Here is a 22,180-nt window from a genome sequence, read left to right as displayed (position 1 = left end):
CGTAACCAGTGTCTCATTTAAGGTGGGGGTGGGGGGACAACTCGTTTAGTTTTGAGGTGAGCGGCGAAATCGTTTTGAGATTTCACGACAGATGGTTCTGGATACACTTGCTACTAGTCGACATCCATTACATGTTCTTCCTTTTTTTCAAGGTAATACTCAGATACGTCTGTGTTTGGCAGGGCAACGTGTGAGTTTGTTTGGTGAAGCTTTTTCTAGAAGGGGAAGAGGGGGGGGGGGGTAGGAGCTGGCCACCCTTGCTCTTTGCTGTGTACGTTCTTGCAATTTTATATGTTTTGCTTTAAACTGCAGGCCAGCCATCACTTAATCAAGAGCTGTATGTAATGAGTTACAGTGTCCCACAAATATACATGAACGTATTTGTAAGATACTTCCTAGATACTGTGCAAGTAGTCTAACAAAACGATCGACGAGTAAAAATTAGAGTGTATCGTGTTGGTTTTCATTGTCTCTTGCGAATCTGGAAACGGTACAATCAGTGGGGTAGCAAAGTACGATATCTGATGTAGCAGGAACAGGACACAGCGGTGGAGAGAAGGCCTGAGGACATTTCTGAGATGACGTCAAGCTCGTGAGCTCAGAGATGACGTACTAGCATCGTCACGTTTCTGCACACAGGTATTTGAGAAGTAGTGACCTCACTGCCCTTGTAAAGGTCAGTTCATTGTACGGCTGCATCGCGGCGATAGGAAGAGAGGCACGATTCCCACGTACCACTTCCACAGATTTAAGGCATTCTTCACAAATCTCGTACTTGTGTTAATTATGTAGTGAACGGTGTAACTATTTTCATCCTGTAGTTAACAAAACTTTTATCTTTTACAACTGAATGTTTATTTTGTTTCTAATCAAACATGTTTCGCTCAATCATACTGTGCACGGCCAGTGGCCTGTACCCCTTTCAAGGTTGATGAGACACAGTTTTGAGCACTGGGGTAACTACGTTCCATATCTGAATAGTGCTACCATTTAGTGAGAAAGTTTTGAACCCTGCGGTCCATGGTCTGGGTACACAGAAAGATGAGAGTGAAGAAGTGGTGTGGCACATGTTTATAGCTGGCGCAGTGCATTTGTTTCATGAAAATCAAATCACATCACAATATTCTTCATTCCAGGAATGTCTGAAATAAGTCATTATGTTTCCGTATACATTCTACACATTGTTTTGAAACGACACTAGGTCCCTAAGTAATTCTGCCGGATTGAACATCACTTGCAGTTAGTGAGACTGTATGTTCCAGCTAACTTCATAGAAGGTAAACTACGTTGCTTTGCGATATGTCAAAGCCGCTTTCAACTTTTACGTTGACAGTTCGTTAGCAATATTTCATGTTTTTCATTGTCATGACAATAAATGTGTTTTAGCTCCTGTCTGTTATGCCTTTTTCCGCATTTACCGCCCTGATAATGTTTGTTTACAAACAAAAATTTAACTTTGAAAATCCTAATTCCAAATGCAAACATAGATCTAGTTAGATTTTTGGGGCACACATGTCCCACCTCATTAATTCTCAAAATCGATCAACTTAAAAGAAAGTGAAGTGACATGAAGGAAGGCAGTTTTTGAGCTTTTAGTATTGAAAGATGTGTAAAATCCGATTTTTCATCGGAAGAGATAATACGAAGAAAATTATATAATTGTACATATTTTGTTAGGAGATCTGTAGTGTTTCTTGACAGCATTTGATTGTGTAACTATTTACAGTTACATAGTTATGATTTAACAATTCAATTTTTATGTTCTTTTCATGTATCCATGGGTTATTCTGAAGGCACTGGATGCACACAGTACAGGTTTACAATTGATAGCAGGTTACATTCATACATTACACTACACATAACCTTTACTGTTGGACGTGGCATATTTCCCTGTTCAATTCCTGGAGAGCTGACTAAGAGATTATAAGAGATGTAGATAGTGAGAGTGGAGCGGCTGTACTGTGTCATTTAGTGCCTACTAAAGAACTTGCGGACGCATGAAAAGCACAGAAAAATTAAATTAAATGATAAATCACAACCATGTATTTGCAAATCCTTAGATACTTTAGGCCGACCGTGGTGACCGAGCGGTTCTAGGCGCTTCAGTCTGGAACCGCGCGACCGCTACGGTCGCAGTTTCGAGTCCTGCCTCGGGCATGGATGTGTGTGTTGTCCTTAGGTTAGTTAGGTTTAAGTAGTTCTAAGTTCTAGGGGACTGATGACCACAGCTGTTAAGTCCCATAGTGTTCAGAGCCAGTTTTGAGATAATTTAAATATACTACCTAGAAACACGACATATGGTTCAAATGGTTCAAATGGCTCTGAGCACTATGGGACTCAACTGCTGTGGTCATAGGTCCCCTAGAACTTAGAACTACTTAAACCTAACTAACCTAATGACATCACACACATCCATGCCCGAGGCAGGATTCGAACCTGCGTCAGCAGCGGTCGTGCGGTTCCAGACTGTAGCGCCTTTAACCGCTCGGCCACTCCGGCCGGCATACACGACATATCTCTTAATAAAATATGTATAATTAAATGATATACCATTCATGATGCCTAGTATGAAAAAGGCGAAACCTTTATTTAGGAACAAAATAAGCATTCGCTTGCAAAAGATGGATTTTTTTTAATCTACATAATAAACATAATTGAAGAAGCAACTGAAGAAGAATGACTGCAAATGCATAGGTGAAACGGAGTACAGTGGCTAATTATCTACGAGATGTCGCGGGCGTGCTTAAAAGTAATGAATCCGAATTTCTTGTTCTGTGTTAAATATCGCTTGAGGTAGTACATGTTATTCATATTACTCCGTAGACTTTCCTGCTTCGTTGACAAGTCGGAACACATGCCGCTAGACGGCTACGAATTTTTGTGTATAACATGGCAGTGTGTAACGTAACTATGCTGGTGCGTGAGAAACAGGGTGCAGTAATCGTATTTCGAACTCAGAGTTCGTCCATGCATGGAACACCCTCTCCTTCTGCACAACAATGCCAGATCATTCATGTGCGCTACGACATCTGTAACAATCTGACGCCTCGGGTTCACTGTCGTCAGTGATCCTCCACACAGTCCCGACTTGGTCCCATTCGATTTTTATTTGTTCCCGAAACTTAAAGAACACCTTCGATGACTTTACTTTGATAGGGATGAAGTGGTGCAAGCAGAGGTGACGTTGTGGCTCCTTCAAGAAAGTCATTCCACAGTGACGGTAGCAAAACACTTGGTCTCTCGTTGGGAGAACTGTATTCGTGGTCAGAGTGCTGTGCCGAGAAATAAGTATGTAGACATGAAAAATAAAGATATAAAACGTTAGTAAAGTTTGTTTCATTAAAAAACTTTTAAGAGTTTTTACGTGAAAAATTCGGAGGGGTTACTTTTCATTGACATGAATCGGACTGTGTGACGATACGGTGGCGAGTCGTTTTAAGAACGTGCAGTCACAGTAACCTGTGCGCCTTCTGCGCCGCAGCGCGGATCGTGCAATGTGCCGAACACCTCGCCCACTGAAGGTACCATATGCAAACTTATGGCGCAGTTTTCACTGTTCACACGTGACTTTTAGACTATTAATATGCTGAATTTTCACCTCTTCTTGTCCTCCCGTCAAGTTTCACGTCCACTGACGTAGTTTATTTTCGGAAACTATTGTTAATGTGAACAGTTTCTTTGTTATAAGATGCATGTCTTCCCGCTGATTCCAAATTGACCAAGGAAATTCTGGAATGATTCCTTTCAATTGGATATGGTCCAGGTCCTTCCTGGTCCTATTTCGTAGACTTCTGAGCATCCTGATTTCGGTTTTTCCCTAAATCATCTCAGGCGAGTGGTAGGTTAGTTGCTTCATTAAGGCCATGACCAATTAGTGAGCGAAACATTTTCCACAGAGCTATTGTGTCGAAACTCTTTGTAATTTAGTCACCATTGATTCTATAACTATCTCGTGGTCAGTGGTCTTATTCTTTACTCGAAGATCCCAACCCATTCGTCCCAAATGTATGTTATGTGTTTCTACTATCGGCAACTTCATGAACTATCTGTTACAAGTAGTTTCCAGCAAAAGCTTTTTGAAAAGGTCCGCAGATTGTGTTCTTTCACCACTACTTCTGAACTGTAATTCTCACAGTTTATTGAAAAATGGTCTAAAACTACTCCTGTTATTACTGCATAAATGGAGACACACTTTCTAACTTATATTTTCCAATATTTCTGCGAATGAATCTAAAAGTCGGTGGAAGGTCCCACCATACTACCTTCATTTCTTTTAAAGAGGTGGAGCCCCTCTACGCCCACACCGGCGTGATGGCCAACAGAAGAGGTCTACTGCCATCACTGCGTGATGGTTAGTTTTCACTAAAGTGAGGCCTCGAAGGATGTGGGTACTGCGATGTTTGCGTATTTCCGGTTAACGTTAACCATTAATACGTGCTCATCTGGAAATAGATTGGGTTGAAAGCTGAACGAAGGATAGCGGTTTGAAGGACAGAGGGAAAAAAGAGCCAAGGGGAAAAAACCTCTGCGATAGTTGGGTCGGGTTGTAAGAGCAGTAGCGGCTTTCTTAATGCCTGCAACAGGTCGTGCAAGAGTGGGCTTTGTTAGTAGTGGGTATCATGCAAGTCGATACCTTTGTCGTTGTCGGTGGTGTTACTCGGCGGCTGCCACTGGGTGCCAGTGTTGATTTCTCGGTCTGCGTTAGCATATCTGTAACAGTTAGGTTCATCATCGTTTTGTGTCCGTTAGGTCATATGTCAGATTCACAGTGTAGGGTGATTTTGGAGGTTTGCGTGTGCATCAGTGTGCGAGCTTGTCGGTTTCCCTGCTGTAGCCTGTTGGTCGGCTTTAATAGCAGCTGGCATATCAAGTCAACGTTGCTGATACGCAGGGGCTTGCCGACGTTGTCGGTTGTGGCTGTATGCTAGCTTGCCATAGGTGGTTATGCCCTAACTAGTTGAGACTTCTACTACGTTCAGCCTACACATCATGTTACATACTAGCGGAGGTTGTGCCGTTATTACGACACTGACCATCCAGGATTTGGTATTACATGGTTCAGGTATTCCGTTTTTTTAAAGTCGGTTAAGGCGAATACCGCGATTTTTCCTCTTAAAAGGATGGATTTTCCTCAAAATATTGCGACGACAGGCTATAATCGAAGTTTGAGCTCCAGCTCAAATAACCTCGTTGTCGATGAGATGTTAAACATTAATCTCCCTTTCTTTTGATAGTTAATTTCACTGGAACGCCAATACAGAAAAAAGTTCCATGTCTTTGGTCATAAGTTTTTATATACTCCAGTATATACACAACGTTGACGCCAGCTAAATTTTATCACAATAAACGATGAAGTTTCTTCCAAAGTGTCTTTTTCATACAGACTTCAGCTTGAATTCCAAAGCAAATTTTGATGCACCTCACAGCTTTCCAAAATTTCTTCAAACTCAGACTCCTTCGAGGACATATCTGTAGATGACCACTAATTGTGGGGAAGCAATTCCTTTTGCTGCACAGTAACAGTGGGGAGTTAGTGGGAGAGAGGGACTTCTCTATCTACCCAACCCCTAGATCAAACGGAGTGCGCCATTTGTGTATATTCGTAGCAGACAAACTGTTGCACTACTATGTAAACCACAAATTAAATATTGTTTGAATTTTGTAATGTGTTCATAGAATTAAAAGACAGAAAAACTTAGTAGAGTGTATTGTGTTTTAATCTGCAACCGGGAATGCGAGCCATTGGACAGCTATGTACGGACGCCTTTGAGTCACATCAAGAAACTTGAAGATCGTGCGTTCAGAGAACTGCTAGAACTGAACTTTCGCGTGAACTGCCGCAGTTGAAATGCCTCTTCCGTTTCGGTCTAAAATGGTTTGTGCGCCGCCCGTCCTATTCTAAATCTGCGTGGGCAGTGGAGCAGAAATTTACCATATTTAGGCGACCAAAAAACCAGTACTTTGAACTATTAGACCTATTAATTTTTGAATAATAATTAACAAGGAAGGGAAATTTGAGGGGATTTAGGCTCTCAAATGTGCCAAGTTCTGATTCGAGAAGCAAAAATTAATGTGCGTGTGAAACAATTTTTTTGAATCTATTAGTACTGAAAGTGAATTTTTAATTTATTAGCCGGCCGGAGTGGCCGTGCGGTTCTAGGCGCTGCAGTCTGGAGCCGAGCGACCGCTACGGTCGCAGGTTCGAATCCTGCCTCGGGCATGGATGTGTTTGATGTCCTTAGGTTAGTTAGGTTTAATTAGTTCTAAGTTCTAGGCGACTGATGACCTCAGAAGTTAAGTCGCATAGTGCTCAGAGCCACTTGAACCATTTTTTTTAAATTTATTGTTATTTCCTTTCCCATTTTAAGGTGGAGAGAATGGCTTTACGTGTCAGTCTAGGCGAGCTAAATCTGCACAAGCAGATTACGAGTATCAAGTTTTTGGCTACTTTCTAGATGCTCATCAAAGTAATAGACAGACCCTTAGGGCGTAGTCACGGCAACAACGACGACGTGACAAATCCGACGCTACACAATTTTATCGTGTGTTGGAGCGAGGTGACGAGAGGTAACACACTGGCCGAAAGAGCAGGGTTCAGATGCTCGCCCGACCATTCAGATGTGTGTGTCCCCTGCTTTTCCTAAATCGTCTAAGGCAAATGCCGGGATGATTCCTTTAAATTGGATAGGTCGATTTCCTTCGGTATCCTTCTGTTAGTGCTCCGTCCTTGATGACCTTGTGGTTGACGAGATGTAATTCATTTTCCTTATGCTTTTCCTCGTTCTAAACGCTGTGTTCCAGTCATTCAACCGATTCCATGAAACAAGCTGTTGCTCTAAATTTTCGTAAGCGATAATGGGAATTAGTGTAACCTGTACACCTACTAATAATTTAATTATCTGTAATTTGGTTCTTGCTAATAGTTAAACCATTTAATATTGGTAGAGGAATGTACGAGGCCATTGCTGATTTTGTTAAAATATAGAATCGGCATTTAACGTAATAAGGAAAACAATAACCTGGAAAAACAATGTCGCTTACATACACGTTTCAGATATTGGATTATTAAATTGTTGCTACATTAAGACTAATTTTTGCGTTGTGTTGTATCGTCGCTTATGGGGGACAACGTAATGGTTTGCAACGCCAAAATTTTGTTTTGCATATTATCAAGTGTCCGTTAGTGATGTGATCGTTGCAACCATAGTTTTACTATATTTCTATATACTGCTGTGATATGAGTGTTGCCATGTAAACCATGCAAGAGTGTACCAGTGTCTGAGCTAATGAGTAGGGTTAGGGAGACCAACTCATGACAGTTTCGCTGTGAATGACGAAATAGTTTTGAAATTTCACAATAAATGTCTCTGGATACATGAGCTACTGGTCAATATGCATTACATGATCTGTCTTTCTTTAAACTGATACTGAACTGATTGGTATATCTGTCTGAGTGTCTCTCTGGTAGGGCAGGATGCGAGTTCGCCTTGAGACGATTCTTCTGGAGGGAAAAGACCAGCTGTACTCCCTTACCCCTTCTTAGGTGCTGCTTAAAACTTCTGTGTTCACAAACATACTTTATATCTCCTTAACGCACCACAAGAATTTTATGAGTAAGCAAGCATTAGAACGCTTTCCTGAAGGCCAAAAAACAAAATAAAAGTAATTTTGGGATTAACTCTAGTCTAGCGAGGGGAAGCTGTGCTCTTTCAGACAATTTGACGATGGCCAAATCGGAAAGATTCCACGCACAGCCGTGCGAGTGGATCTCAGTGCCTACATCCTCTGTATATCAGATTTTCTGCGTCAAGTTTTGGTGGGGGCAATGTTCGTTGTATAGCCCACCGCCGTTGAAGGTCCTCTATTTTCATGGTATGCAAGTCAGTCTCACGGAAAAAGTGCAGGAAGCTATAGAAGCGCTGTTATTGACAGTTTTTATTAAACGAGTAGGCAACATACCATCCTGAGTAATGACTGGTTGTTTAGTACATGCTACAATTTCTTCTCTTCACTATAGGTTCAAATGAACTGATTTCTGTGAGGCCTCTCTCCTTTCCCAGAGGGAATTAAAGATAATTAAAATGGCAAGAACCTTGGCTGACATATTTATTACGCACACTGAAATAATTTTTTGCAAAATTTCAACAGGCAACTGCAGAAGTTATTTACTATAAACACCATGCCGATGCCGGCCGGGGTGGCCAAGCGGTTAAAGGCGCTACAGTCTGGAACCGCGCGACCGCTACGGTCGCAGGTTCGAATCCTGCCTCGGGCATGGATGTGTGTGATGTCCTTAGGTTAGTTAGGTTTCAGTAGTTCTAAGTTCTAGGGGACTAATGACCTTAGAAGTTAAGTCCCATAGTGCTCAGAGCCATTTGAACCATGCCGATGACACAGTATTTCTGTTGAACGGTACAGAGGAAAACATTGCTAATATTGCTAATATGCATGCACACCTAAATATTATGCATGACACGATCAAAATCGCCAGCGCAGTAGAAGTAGATACCACTAATAACTTTTTAGATATAGCAATAAAGGACAATGATTCAGTGCAAAAACTCGAATTTCTCGGTAAGCAACAACAACAGATACATTAATCAGAAATAGATTATGCCACCCAGCAATGCACAAAAAATCATACTTCCATGTAATGTTGTGCAGAACGATAAATTTTCAACTGGATGAAGGCGAAATTAACAAAGAAATAACATTCCTTCGAAATTTATCCAAAGCGAAAGATTTTGATCCAAAAATAATTGAAGAAATGTACAAGCAAAAATTAATAATTAGACAGATTCTGCCACCAATGACGTTAATTTAGAAATATAAATGATTAACCAAAAGACTGATTTTGCAGTTCTCTCGTATTTTAGTTAGATTTGAGACAAAACTGCCATAACTTTTAAGGAATGGATTTCGCACCATAAAACAATATTAAAGATATTGTAGGACGTGCAACTCGTATAACGGAACCATTACAAAAAACCGGAATATATAAAATTAAATGTGTGGTGTCACCGCCAGACACCACACTTGCTAGGTGGTAGCCTTTAAATCGGCCGCGGTCCGTTAGTATACGTCGGACCCGCGTGTCGCCACTATCAATGATTGCAGACCGAGCGCCGCCACACGGCAGGTCTAGAGAGACTTCCTAGCACTTGGAGAAATGCAAGTTTACTTGTTCACCACTTTTTCTGTTCCTATCCAGTTTTCCTACAGCGACAGTTGGCGCCCCTCTCTGTAGCCCACCTCTCTGTCCCGTTGTGTACGAAGTTATACACAACACATCTAGTGCCATTTTCCTTCTTGGGTCCATCTGAATATACACCGCTGTCCAAAATTAAAGCAACAAATCATTATTTCCCCGTCCTGAGTCTCATTCACAATATAATCATACGAACTGTCATGGATGTCTGTACGATCGTGTATTGCACGGAAGATGGCACTCTGGTCAACGGATCACCACGCCAACAATGACAAGAGAGCACCTATCAAACGGGATAGTGTTTTCTGGGTAGTCCCACATCGACGGTCACTGTATACACAGTCAAAGACGGTGCAGTATGGCACAGAGAAGACTCCTACTAGACTCTTTGCGATGGAGGGCCATGTGAAGATTTGAAGCAGGACAGTCGCAAACTAATGTGGCCCAGTGGCTTAATGTGAATCGTCCTGTTGTTTCTCGCATGAGGTGACAGTTTATAGAGAGCGAGGCTTCAGCAGAGTGGCCTTTATTGTCGGAGACCTGCTGCGTGTGTACCTATGACGCGTATCCACGGAAGGGAACGTCTAGAGTGGAGCCATCGACATGCTGCCTGGACCGTCGAACAGTGGACCAATGTTCTTTTCGCAGATGAGTCCCGATTTGGTGTGGACAGTGATTCCCGATGGATTCGCATTTGGAGGGAACGTAGAACACGATTCCGGGACCTAACCATTGTGGAAAGAGACTGATACCGTGGATGATCCCTAATGGTGTGGGCAGGGATCATGTTGACCACTCGAATACCCCTTCATGAAACTGTACGGTTAAATCGGCAAGATTTAACTGCTGCCAGGTATCGTGACGAGATCTTGGGACCTCATGTGCTGTTGTTACGAGGTGCTGTGGGCCCAGACATCTTATTGGCGGACGATAATGCTCGACCTCATAGAGCACGCGTGTTTAATATTTTCTTGGAAACGAGAGATATTGCACGCAAAGCGTGACCTGCTCGCTCTCCCAATTTGAATCCCATAGAGCAAGTCTGGGATGCACTAGGGACACTGATTGCATCACGTCGGCATCCACCAACCACTCTTCAACATTTGCTAGCAGCGCTACAGGAAGAATGGGCTTATTGCCTCAGCATGATATTGATGGCATCATTCACAGCATGTCCCGTCGTTTGTCAGGCCTGTATTGCTGCCAGAGGTGGTCACATCCCATACTGAGCATATTAACCTTGTATCGCCGTCATATGCTCTGAAGGGCTATCATAGGAATCATTGACATGATTTACTTTGATTTGTGTGAGGTATGTGACATGCACCGACGGCCAACCAGCAGTTGTCAACCGTTCTGGTGGTGGAGGAATGGAATTCACCGCAACGAGAACTCTTTAGCAGCCTTGCGACCAGCATGAGAGCACGTAGCAGAGCATGGTGATACGTGGTGATCACAAACCCCTTTAGGAAGCATGTTCTGCCATTTGTAACGTCCACGGTACCGTTACGAATCCCGATGACTTCTGACTTCAGCGTAGTTATTGTCCTTGAATAAAAGTGTCACTTCTGTTCGTCTCATTGCAGTTCTTTCTATCTCCGGTCTAAGTTTCATTGAGCTCTGTCACCAGGCAGTGACTTCAACGGTCGAAGGTTCGAATCCTTCCTCGGGCATGGATGTGTGTGATGTCCTTAGGTTAGTTAGGTTTAAGTATTTCTAAGTTCTAGGGGACTGATGACTTCAGATGTTAAGTCACATAGTGCTCAGAGCCATCTCAACCTTTTGAACCAGGCAGTGACGCATCACGCGAAAGTTACTTCCATCCCTAAGTTTTGCACACTAATGTATTTTGAAACTCCTGTATAAAATTCTTACAGCTTTCGCAATAAACTTAGTTTGTTCATTCTTCTGCCACTCTTTGTTTTCATAAAATCAGGAAGTCTATTGTTGGACGAACTGTATATCGTCCAAAATAATGGTCCTATAACCCTCCCTTGGCTCTTAAGATTCCTTCCTGGTAAGAATGAGATGTGTTATTTATGCCAGGAACTCCATCTAATTAGAAAATTGAACTAATACTCTGTAATTGCATTTTTCGCTCAAAAGGTGACATTTCGGAACTCTTTGGAACATCTTCTGGAAGCCAAAGAACACGGCATGAACCTAGGCGCCGGCATGTAGTGCTTTCTGGGTATCGTTGAAGAGCAGAGCGAGTTGGGCTTCACAAGGTTTCTCAGTCTGTAACGGCCTGTGTTAGTAGTACTTCCGCACGGTAGGAAATGGATATGGACTGTGCTTGTTATGTTCGGACAGAGGAAATGGCAGAAACAGCTACAAGCTTCATTGGCCACCGTTGGCAGGCTTCGGGCTGTTGTCCTAAACAGATCAGAGGAACAGTTGACAGGTTGCGAAGCACGAGCCGTACGCATTCACAAGGGGAGGCTAAGACGTTCGGATCATGGACTTACTTCAAAGTTTCTACGATTTTAATAGTCCATTGCGACACCATAATGTTTAAGAGGTAAGGAGTACTACCTCGGCGATTTCAAGAAAATCGCAAGAGAAGTCTTAAGCGTCATTGATGAATCGGTGCGTTACGACTAAACACGAACCGGTGGCGGTCCTGCGGTTAGCGTTAAAGCTCCGTAGTCGGTGGAGGCCTATATCTAGTCCCGCTCATCTGTCTTTTTTTTATTTATTTTTTCAACACTAATCATATTATTTAGTACATTACATTTGAAAAGTAACATAATGGAAGGACATATGTATTTGCATTAGTTTTTATTGAATTTCGAACGTTATTTGCCTGGTTTCTAATTTTTATTATTACTACAAATGTTATGCGACTTCTGTTTCTATAGGGAAGTTAAAAACTTAATCGAGCGCCTTCACACTTGACAACGAACGATAAATTGCTCTTCGTGAAGATGTTATTAAAATACATTCATTTGTTCATCGCCGATTTTCGGCACCGATATTTACGAAAATGCCAACGGCCTAGCCGCAGTGGTAACACCGGTTCCCGTCAGATCACCGAAGTTAAGCGCTGTCGGGCTGGGCTAGCACTTGGATGGGTGACCACCCGGTCTGCTGAGCGCTGTTGGCAAGCGGGGTGCACTCAGCCCTTGTGAGGCGAGGAGCTACTCGATTGAGAAGTAGCGGCTCCGGTCTCAGAAACTGACATACGGCCGGGAGAGCGGTATGCTGACCACATGCTCCTCCATATCCGCATCCGGTGACGCTTGTGGGTTGAGGACGAGACGGCGGCCGGTCGGTACCGTTGGCCTGTTCGGGTGGAGTTTAGTTTAGTTTTTATATTTACGAAAATGTTACGTTCATCCAAGACTTCTTAAATAGTAGAACCCAGTATGATGTCCGCGTCGGCGAGTGTTCGTCAGAGACAAGGTTTTCGTCAGGAGTGTCACATGGAAGTGTGATAGTGCCACTGTTGTTCTCTATGTACATAAATGATTTAGCGGACAGGGTAGGCAGCAATCTGCGGTTGTTTGCTGATGATGCCGTGACGTACGGTGGTTCGAAGTTGGGTGACTGTAGGAAGATATAAGACGAATTAGACAAAATTTTCAGTTGGTGTGAATGGCAGCTAACCCTAAAAGTGGAAATATGTAAGTTAATGCGGATGAGTAGAAAGATCAAACCTGCAATGTTCGGATGCAGTGGTACTAGAGTCCTACTTGACACAGTCAGGTCGTTGAAATATCTTGGCGTAACGTTGCAAAGCGATATGAGGTGGAAGAGTATGTGAGAACTGTGGTAGGGAAGACATATGGTCGACTTCACTTTATTGGGAGAATTTTAGGAAAGAGTGGTTCACCTGTAAAGGAGACCGCATATTGGACGCTGGCACGACCTATTCTTGAGTACTGGTTGAGTGTTTGGGAATCGTACCATGTCGGATTGAAGGAAGACATAGAAGCACTTCAGAGGCGGGCTGATAGATTTGTTATTGGTAGGTTCGAACATCACGTAGGTGTTACGGAGATGGTTCGGGAACTCAAATGGGAATCTCTGGAGGGAAGGCGACTTTCTTTTCGAGAAACACTATTGAGAAAATTTAGAGAACCGGCATTTGACGCTGACTGCCGAACGATGCTACTGTCGCCAATATAGGTGATGCTGTGATCGCCTGGACGAGTTTATATGGATAGTAGATCGGAGGTCACAATGTTTTAACTGATGAGTTTACAGACCCTAACGTCTGTTGTTTCGAAAAGAATAGTAACGCAGTGGTGGCGTTTGTAACCCATAGCATAGAGCTGATTTAGTGCCCTATCTATCCTGTCTGCCTTTTCGGTACATCCTACTATTATAGGGTACGTGTACGAGAAATTAGGGCTCATACGGAGGCATACAGACAGTCGTTATTCCCTCGCTTTATTTGCGAGCGGAACAGGAGGGGAAGTGACAAGTAGTGGTACAGGATACCCTCCGCCATGCACCGTACTGTGCTTGCGGAATATCTACGTAGATGTAGAAACTGTTGGAAAAAAGAGAAATTTTTCAAAGTGTTACCGTGGTTTATTTTTCCTTAGAAACTCTGAAGATTCCTTTTACTTGCGAGAAAATTGCATTCGTTGAATGTAGCAGGTACAGCTTCAATTTATGTTTTCCGTGTCTGTATGAAAAATACAATCATGTAACTTGAAACGTCGAAAGCACATCTGACTATTAATCGTACATTACCCTCATATTCAGGCATATTGTAACTCACTGTAATCTTGAGTGTTATTTACACCTTTATTTATCGATGTTAGACATCAGCCCTCCAAGACCGTTCCTCGCCCTTGAAACCTCTGTCTGCAGTTCGAAGCGTTCCGGTGCAAAGCAGTTCTCGGTACCTTACCCCACTGCACGTACAAGGAACCCCGGAAATCACGACAGGCATACTTTTCAGGAAAATGTTACGCATTTGACCGTTTACTTGTCGATAATTAAAATATTTATTGTGATGATAATTTTTAACAAGCAAGCATAAAGTTGGAAATTCGATGAAAGTTCATGCAAATACACGTGTCTTTTCATCATATTCCCTTTGATATGTGATATGTATGAAGTATTATAAGTAATAGCCCGCCCGGCTAGCCGCGCGGTCTAAGTCGTTGCTTCCAAGGGTGGAAAGCGTGCTGGTCCCCGGCAAGAATACGCAAGGCGGATAAGTGTCGAGGTCCGGTGTGCCGGCTAGCCTGTGGATGGTTTTTAAGGCGGTTTTCCATCTGGTTCGGCGAATGCGGGCTGATTCCCCTTATTCCGCCTCAGTTGCACTATGTTGGCGATTGCTGCACAAACAGTCTCCACGTACACGTACACCATACTGTCCATACACCACACACTCTTTCACGCAAACCTTTGGGGTTACACTAGTTTGGTATGAGACGTTCCCAGTGAGGGAGGGGGGGGGGTCCACTGGGGGCCGAAGAGCACAATAGCCCGGGGTTCGGTGTGGGGCGGCGGTGAGGTGGGTGGATTGGTGGGGCCTGTTGTGGGGTAGTGAACCACTGAGTGCTAAGCAGGAAGAAGCCTCTCCGTCGTTTCTAGGTCCCCGGCTTAATACACACACATACAGATTATGAGTAATGTTAAAAACTGTAAATAATAAAAGATGAGCGGGTCTGGCCTAGCGATCCACAGATTACGAACGCTAACCACATGACAGCCTCCAGTTCGTGCTCAGGGTCGCAACGCGTCGGCGCATCATGGACGCGTAAAACTTCTCTTGCGATTTTCCCGAAATAGCCTATGTAGTATACCTTAGTAGTCGCACATTATATTGTTCTAACGGACTACTACAAGTGTAAGTCGTTTGAAGTAAATCCATCATTCGAACGTCGTGGCCTCCACTTGTAAGTACGTTTGCCGGGAGGTCCGAGGTGCACAACAGACTCTGCCGTTGGCTAAGAAAGGCCAGGGTACAAATTGTACCTTGTGTTGGAGCCAATGAAGCCTGACTGCTGACTGCCGTCTGCCACGCACTGTGCAGGCTCAGCTCAATGTTTACAATATCGTACACATCAACGATCACGGTCCTCTAATACAAGACTGAACATAAACAATGCCCCGAAAACGAGTAAAAAGTCTCCCAATCTATGCACTGCTCTGGATTCCGGCTTGCCCATTCTGTAGTGAAAACACCATTAAAATAATCCGTTTTTTACTAACGGCAGCACATTTGTTCAAATGGTTCTGAGCACTATGGGACTTAACATCTATGGTCATCAGTCGCCTAGAACTTAGAACTACTTAAACCTAACTAACCTAAGGACATCACACAACACCCAGCCATCACAAGGCAGAGAAAATCCCTGACCCCGCCGGGAATCGAACCCGGGAACCCGGGCGTGGGAAGCGAGAATGCTACCGCACGACCACGAGCTGCGGGCAGCACATTTGTCTCTTATCCAAGTTATGTTTGTAAAAAGTACATATTTACTGTTTACAGTCGCGATTTTGTCGTATGTTCAAAAGCCAAACGCTAAGAGGACGGTTGAATAATATTTCGTTCGTGCTGGATTTGGCAGCTGTTGTTCATTGTGTGAATGATAAAAACAATGACCCATCCGTTGCTGCAGTGCATTTTAATTTATTTTCTCGCAGCTAGTTTATGTGTTAGGCCATTATCAAATGATCCATACGGAATTAGATAAATAAACTGAAGCGCCAAGAAACTAGGCAACGGCCTTGCTGCAGTGGATACACCGGTTCCCGTGAGATCACCAAAGTTAAGCGCTGTCGGGCGTGGTCAGCACTTGGATGGGTGACCATCCAGGCCGCCATGCACTGTTGCCTTTTTCGGGGTGCACTCAGCCTCGTGATGCCAATTGAGGACTTACTCGACCGAATAGTAGCGGCTTCGGTCAAGAATACCATCATAACGACCGGGAGAGTGGTGTGCTGACCCCACGAGGATGACAACGGCGGTCGGATAGTCCCGGTAGGCCATTCGTGGCCTGAAGACGGAGTGCTGCTGCTGCCGCCAAAGAAACTGGTATAGGCTTTGCTATTGCTTACGCCTTTGTCCCACAGTTGGCAGAGTCGGAGTGGCTACAATCGTATTTGGCAAGGTTAATTTGAAGGGGTGGCTGGATGCCCTTCCTGCCCCCAGGACGGTATCAATGTACCTGAGCTGTCTGCGTCTAGTGGAAATCATGAAATAGTGCAAACATTTTTCAAATGTCTCTGAGTCGTGTAACTGAGGCGAGACATGGGGACCAGCCCAGTATTCACCTAGTGGGATGTGGAAAACCGCCTAAAAACCATATCCAGGCTGGCTGGCACACCGACCCTCGTCGTTAATCCGCCGCGCGGTTTCGATCCGGGGCCGGCGCGCCTAACCGAGTGCAGGAAGCAGCGCTTTAGCACTCTCGGCTAACCTGGGGAGGGTGGAGATAAATAAACAGGTATAGGCATGCGTATTCAAATACAGAGATATGTAAACAGGCGGAATATGGCGCTGCGGTCGCAACGCGTATATAACACAAGTGTCTGGCGTAGTTGTTACATCGGTTACTGCTGCTACAGCTATCGAGATTTAAGTAAGTTTGAACGTAGTGTCATAGTCGGCGCACGAGCGATGGGACACACCATCTCCGAGGTAGCGATGAATTGGGGATTTTTCCCGTACGACCATTTCACCATTGTACCGTGAATATCAGTAATCCGGTAAAACATCAAATCTACGACATCGCTGCGGCCGCAAAAAGATCCTGAAAGAACGAGACCAACGACAACTGAAGAGAATCGTTAAATGTGACAATAGTGCAACCCTTCAGCAAACTGCTGCTGATTTGAATGCTCGGCAATCAACAAGTGGCAGCGTGTGAACCATTCAACGAAACATCATCGATATGGGCTTTCGGAGCCGAAGACCAAATTGTGTACCATTGATGACTGCACGGCACAAAGCTTTACACCTCTCCTGGGCCCGTCAACACCGACATTGGACTGTTGATGACTGGAAACATGTTGCTTGGTCGAACGAGTCTCGTTTCAAATTGTATCCAGCGGATGGACGTGTACGGATATGGAGACAACCTCATGAATTCATGGACCCTGCATGCTAGCAGGGGACTGTTCAAGCTGGTGGGGGCTCCGTAATGGTGTGGGGCGTGTGCAGTTGGATTGCTATGGGACCCCAGTACGCCTAAATACAACTCTGACAGGTGGCACGTACTTAAGCATCCTTTCTGATTAGCTGCATCCATTCATGTCCATTGTGCATTCCGACGGACTTGGGCAATTCCAGCAGGACAATGCGACACCCCACACGTCCAGAATTGCTACAGAGTGGCTCCAGCAACGCTTCTCTCAGTTTAAACACTTCCGCTGGCCACCAAGCTCACCAGACATCAAGATTATCGAGCCTATCCAAGGGACTTTCATGCATCCCGGTGACTTCAGTGTAATTATTGTCTTTGAATTAAAGTGTCATTTCTGTTCCTCTGACTGTGTATTTCTATCAGCTCCCTTCTGTATTGGGATGGCTTGCAACATGCTGTTCAGAAGAGATCTCCACTCCCTCGTACTCTCACGGATTTATGGACAACCCTGCAGGATTCATGGTGTCAGTTCCCTCCAGCACTACTTCAGACATTAGTCCAGTCCATGCCACGTCGTGTTGCGGCACTTCTGCGTCCTCGCGGGGGCCCTACACGATATTAAAAAGGTGTACCAGTTTTTTTGGCTCTTCAGTGTATGTCTCTTTGACATGAAAATATGGTAACATGAACGTTTATGTAGAAATTACATTACGTTTATATTAAGCTGGTGTTAATATCATTTCTACATTTTTAAAGGCTGTGGAACTCAGTCAACAAAAAACACCGCGGAAGCACTTTTGAATTTGAGTAAAATGGGTGAACCTATTTACAGGGTGATTATAGCCTCATTTTCGCTATTAGAGTGGGCCTTCGTGAAAAACGAGCGATCGCAGTACACTGAAACTTTGTGGGAACCTTTTTAAGGAGATAAGCAAGATAAATAAAGAATAAAGCAATGCAAAATACATCTTAATTTCCACATGAGAAGGTAACGTATGTTAATGGCGTAACATGTTTACGTTACAGGTTACAAAGATTGCTCTATGTGGCGACCTTCTGCGTTCACGACAGCCTAGAACGGGTTGTACATTGCGTCCAACATTCTCAGCTATGGCAACAGCGACTTCTTCAACAATTTGAAGCTCAACTGGCCGTCGGCCTCTCCCAGCGGCAATTCCCCATCGCCAGTTAATTCGAACTTCCGAATCATGTTCTTCAAACCCCGTGCGCCGAGAGGACCTCACTGTATTCCTTTAATGTGTCGATACTCGCAAAGAGGATCACAACTGTTGTGGATTGGCAAGAGAGCCAACCCACTATGAGAGGAAGCCGAAAGGAACGCGTTTTAGCTCACGCAGGCTGGCGTGAGGCCTGGAACAGGTCAAGGAAATGAGACTAGCAAAAAAGGACGTAGCTATGGAATACTTAACTTTAATCCATAAATGGTGAACATCGCTCTTGACATGTTTTACAGCATCAATAGTAACTGGTAATGGCGCCTTGCTAGGTCGTAGCAAATGACGTAGCTGAAGGCTATGCTAACTATCGTCTCGGCAAATGAGAGCGTAATTTGTCAGTGAACCATCGCTAGCAAAGTCGGCTGTACAACTGGGGCGAGTGCTAAGAAGTCTCTCTAGACCTGCCGTGTGGCGGCGCTCGGTCTGCAATCACTGATAGTGGAGACACGCGGGTCCGACGTATACTAACGGACCGCGGCCGATTTAAAGGCTACCACCTAGCAAGTGTGGTGTCTGGCGGTGACACCACAACAACTATTGCCGTTATTTTGGTAAAACAGCTTTACGAGTAAAGCCCTGCTCACCACGTCCAGACCCATGTTGTCTGTCTGTAACTGTAAGTCCGCAGCTCGTGGTCGTGTGGTAGCGTTCTCGCTTCCCACGCCCGGGTTCCTGGGTTCGATTCCCGGCGGGGTCAGGGATTTTCTCTGCCTCGTGATGACTGGGCGTTGTGTGCTGTCCTTAGGTTAGTTAGGTTTAAGTAGTTCTAAGTTCTAGGGGACTGATGAACATAGTGCTGAGAGTCATTTTTTTGCAACTGTAATACAAACTGATAGTTGCGCTCCAACCCAGTATCGGCGCGTACCGGCCAGTTATGACACCAACACTTTAGACAACGCAAATCGTGCAGCGCACAGTCTGAGCATCGTTCCTATGGAGTTGGGTACCCATACGGTAAATAGTTTTCTATCTACACTGGCTCAAGCAGCGAGAGTGTAATTATAACGTGGTGGCAGATGACTACGACAAGCCATGTAACTGGCCAAATACAAGGCATACTTCCAGCCTTGTACCTGAGGTGCCTTTTCATGACCCCAGTTTTTCATGTTATGGACATCATATTGTTAGTACATGAAGAACGAATGCTAATTTTGCATAATAGCCTAAGGCCCGAAGAAGTCGTGCCAAAGTTATAATTTATAAGACAGTACAGTTGCGTACGAATTACGGCTTTGTCGTTTTATAATTATTACTGAGTTTGTTTGACAGGATTAACTGGTACACACACATGGCAAATCGAGGTCCTAGTAAGCACTGGTCCAGCCCAACGTAGAGTTTCAGACGGTGCTTTCGTTGAGCAATGTCTCGCTGGTAAACACTTTGCGGTTGTCCCGGTAAAACCCGCAGACACAGACGAAACGGATGATAGCTAACTACAGAGAAAAAAAAACCATACGAAAATAAATATGCCCTCGTTGTGAAACGGGGTTAGGGAGTCCACGTTACAAGATGCACGATTCTCAAAACTGTGAGAATATGAGATGCTTGCGTTACTTCATCTAGCAATCAGGAAAGCTAAAAAGACTAAACATACGGCTCTATGACTGATTAATACACTCCTGGAAATTGAAATAAGAACACCGTGAATTCATTGTCCCAGGAAGGGGAAACTTTACTGACACATTCCTGGGGTCAGATACATCACATGATCACACTGACAGACCCACAGGCACATAGACACAGGCAACAGAGCATGCACAATGTCGGCACTAGTACAGTGTATATCCACCTTTTGCAGCAATGCAGGCTGCTATTCTCCCATGGAGACGATCGTAGAGATGCTGGATGTAGTCCTGTGGAACGGCTTGCCATGCCATTTCCACCTGGCGCCTCAGTTGGACCAGCGTTGGTGCTGGACGTGCAGACCGCGTGAGACGACGCTTCATCCAGTCCCAAACATGCTCAATGGGGGACAGATCCGGAGATCTTGCTGGCCAGGGTAGTTGACTTACACCTTCTAAAGCACGTTGGGTGGCACGGGATACATGCGGACGTGCATTGTCCTGTTGGAACAGCAAGTTCCCTTGCCGGTCTAGGAATGGTAGAACGATGGGTTCGATGACGGTTTGGATGTACCGTGCACTATTCAGTGTCCCCTCGACGATCACCAGTGGTGTACGGCCAGTGTAGGAGATCGCTCCCCACACCATGATGCCGGGTGTTGGCCCTGTGTGCCTCGGTCGTATGCAGTCCTGATTGTGGCGCTCACCTGCACGGCGCCAAACACGCATACGGCCATCATTGGCACCAAGGCAGAAGCGACTCTCATCGCTGAAGACGACACGTCTCCATTCGTCCCTCCATTCACGCCTGTCGCGACACCACTGGAGGCGGGCTGCACTATGTTGGGGCGTGAGCGGAAGACGGCCTAACGGTGTGCGGGATCGTAGCCCAGCTTCATGGAGACGGTTGCGAATGGTCCTCGCCGATACCCCAGGAGCAACAGTGTCCCTAATTTGCTGGGAAGTGGCGGTGCGGTCCCCTACGGCACTGCGTAGGATCCTACGGTCTTGGCGTGCATCCGTGCGTCGCTACGGTCCGGTCCCAGGTCGACGGGCACGTGCACCTTCCGCCGACCACTGGCGACAACATCGATGTACTGTGGAGACCTCACGCCCCACGTGTTGAGCAATTCGGCGGTACGTCCACCCGGCCTCCCGCATGCCCACTATACGCCCTCGCTCAAAGTCCGTCAACTGCACATACGGTTCACGTCCACGCTGTCGCGGCATGCTACCAGTGTTAAAGACTGCGATGGAGCTCCGTATGCCACGGCAAACTGGCTGACACTGACGGCGGCGGTGCACAAATGCTGCGCAGCTAGCGCCATTCGACGGCCAACACCGCGGTTCCTGGTGTGTCCGCTGTGCCGTGGGTGTGATCATTGCTTGTACAGCCCTCTCGCAGTGTCAGGAGCAAGTATGGTGGGTCTGACACACCGGTGTCAATGTGTTCTTTTTTCCATTTCCAGGAGTGTATTAAATTGGATGTAAATGATTCATATTCTGCAGTAAGAAGGGTCAGATTATGAGTTAAGATTTTTATAACACACGTGAAGTTAGCAGCACTGAGGACGCAGATGATGACTTTAAATCAGCTGCGTTCCTTCCATACGCCGGGAATGTGTCGTCGAAAATAGGCCGATTACTGAAGAAAAATAAAATCAAGGTTATCTTCCGTCCACCAGCAAAGAACCGGGCCCTGGTTGGATCCGTTAAAGACGATTTACAACTGAAGAAGGCAGGCGTCTACAAAATTCCCTGAGAATGTGGCGCTGCATATATTGGCCAGACGACAAGAACTGTCCATGAACGATGTATAGAACATGAAAGATACACCCGTCTGCGGCAACCGTCAAAATCGGCAGTAGCAGAGCACTGTATTTCTTTGGGACATTCAATGGAATACAATGTAACAAAAATTTTATCCCCGGTTTCCGGTTTTTGGGATTCCGTAATCAAGGAATCAGTGGAAATACGTCTTGCCAATAATCTTATAAATCGTGTCAACGGCTTTCAGCTGGATGAAAATTGGAATCCTGTTATTAAAATTATACAATCACAGCGGAATCGACAGTGTCATTCGATACTCAATGACTAGATGAACCTTTATTTCCACCA

General features: G+C 44.9%; 1 protein-coding gene and 2 pseudogenes across 1 annotated transcript in view; all 3 read left to right on the top strand.

The window, feature by feature from the left end:
• LOC124721206 overlaps positions 1 to 22,180 on the top strand; it is a 1,098,625-nt gene that overhangs the window by 117,866 nt on the left and 958,579 nt on the right. The gene's annotated exons all lie outside the window — the stretch shown is intronic.
• LOC124723455 lies at positions 12,197 to 12,314 on the top strand (annotated as a pseudogene).
• LOC124723812 lies at positions 15,895 to 16,012 on the top strand (annotated as a pseudogene).

Source organism: Schistocerca piceifrons, chromosome X, assembly GCF_021461385.2.
Source record: "Schistocerca piceifrons isolate TAMUIC-IGC-003096 chromosome X, iqSchPice1.1, whole genome shotgun sequence".
Lineage (NCBI taxonomy): Eukaryota > Metazoa > Arthropoda > Insecta > Orthoptera > Acrididae > Schistocerca > Schistocerca piceifrons.
This window is presented reverse-complemented; position numbering and strand designations above follow the sequence as displayed.